At 33.7% G+C, this 1,982-nt stretch overlaps 1 protein-coding gene across 7 annotated transcripts in view; it reads right to left on the reverse strand.

Annotated features, from left to right (window-relative positions):
• The window catches only part of LOC106881030 (CREB-regulated transcription coactivator 1), a 165,009-nt gene that overhangs the window by 17,989 nt on the left and 145,038 nt on the right, over nt 1-1,982 (reverse strand). The window lies entirely within an intron of this gene.

Below are 1,982 nucleotides of genomic sequence, written 5' to 3' on the forward strand. Positions count from 1 at the left end.
ATATATATATATATATAAGTGAATCTCGTGTAATTTCACACAAATAGTGTTAGAGCTGACTGTAGACTTTCAAAAATAAACTTAGATAGATGGATGGATGGAACTCACTCACACTCTCTCACACTCACTCTCTCCCTCATCTGACAACTTCATTCGTAACTACTTTCTCTCTAAACTACCCAACTTAACTGTCATTGTTTTATAATTTTTCATTAAAGCTTTTAAGTTGTTGTTATATAAATTCTCCATCATTTTGTGGGGAGTGAAAACGATCTCCAGAAAAGCCTAACGATCATATAAAAATGACGCAACATAAACAGACTTTAGTCATAGATGTTGGATGCTGCATTTTAGTGTGAAGGACCATAGAAATTGGTTATACTTTCTATCCTAAAGTGTGATATTTAAACTGAAGAATATATTTCAGTACTGCAAAACCTTGTGTCTGTGTCATAACTGACTGCAGAAGTTTTGCCTCAAAAATGGTCTTTAAAAAATACTGGGTTTTGCAAGAGTTAACACAATGTGTGTGTGTGCACACACACACATGCATGCATAATGCTTAAAACTGTAGGTGGGAGATTAAGATACAATACATTTGCTAAAACAATATGGGCATATTCAAATTTACAAATACAATGAAAGGGTCATGGGTTGTTAAGCCCATGGTCCTTAATTCAAAAATTATGCAAGGAATATTGCAATTTGTCACAGGCAGCTCAATTAGGTATTAGGTAACACTATTTCACAGTTGAGTGGTTAGCAGTGAGAAGAGCATCCGGGTAAAAAAATCATTTGCTTCAACAATATGCAAACATCCATCCTAATTTACAAACATCATTTATGTATGTATGCATTAGAACAGTACAGTTTATATTAGAGTAGTATAGTTTGCACAATATATAGTCTGATATAGATAAATGTTTTAACTCTTTTTTAAAGTCAGCACAATATAAGAAATAAAAGTTGATGGTTTATATTTATACCTTGTATTTCAATATTTCTCGTGAGATTTACTGAAGAAGTGTGGTCCTAAGCCCAAAATATTGAAATACAAAGTAAACGTACAAACACGTGTATGAGTGTGTGTGTGTGTGTGTGTGTGTGTGTGTATATAGTGGAGTGGGGGGGGGTACTTGTCAAACTTAATTTTTGAGTTTAATTGCATTCTTTATTATTATTATTTTTTTTTTGCAGTCATGTCTGTATGTCAGCTTCTTTGTCAAGGGCTCTTATACAAAAATCTGGCTCTTACTTTGTCTCAAATTTTCTAACACACACGTGCACGCACACACACACACACACACACAGTGAATATTTACTCTTTACCAATATTGTCTATTAATGTCATGAGTTACTGAAAGGGAAAAAAAGAGGTATACATTTGACAGAGATATTGTTTACAGTCATGTTTGTTTGTTTGTCCGTGGACAAGATATCTCAAGAGCTGCTGGATGGATTCGGATGAAACTTTCAGGGATATTTGGTCTCGTGACTGGCACGAACTGATTAGATTTTGGGACAAGGACTCTGGATTATTTTTCCTGTTTTTTTTTTTTTTTTTTTTTTTTTTTTTACTTAATTTTTGAGAGTGATTGGGTTCGTTTTCAGTATTCTCATTTGTGAGAGCAGTCCAGTTTATTTCAGAGATTTTCATTTTAAAAATCATCTCTGGCTAATCATTGAGAGGATGTTGGTGTTACCATGGCAGAGGTTTGTGCTCTGCGACTGATCTTGTTTTGAATTTATTTTTATTAAAATAAATTTATGCTAATAATTACATGAAGATAGCCAAGCCAATCACCCCACATGTTCGTTAAGTGTAAATAGCTGGCATTAAATGAGCAAGAACAGCTAAAATGGGGGGAAGAGAGAGATAAACAGACATTTGGTAATTACATACTCACACCTACTCCCACACACACGCAATTCCAAACTATAATTGCTAAGGAAAGAAAAAAGAAACTGTAGCAAATTATTAA

The sequence above is a fragment of the Octopus bimaculoides genome, chromosome 12, assembly GCF_001194135.2.
Source record: "Octopus bimaculoides isolate UCB-OBI-ISO-001 chromosome 12, ASM119413v2, whole genome shotgun sequence".
Classification (NCBI taxonomy): Eukaryota; Metazoa; Mollusca; class Cephalopoda; order Octopoda; family Octopodidae; genus Octopus; species Octopus bimaculoides.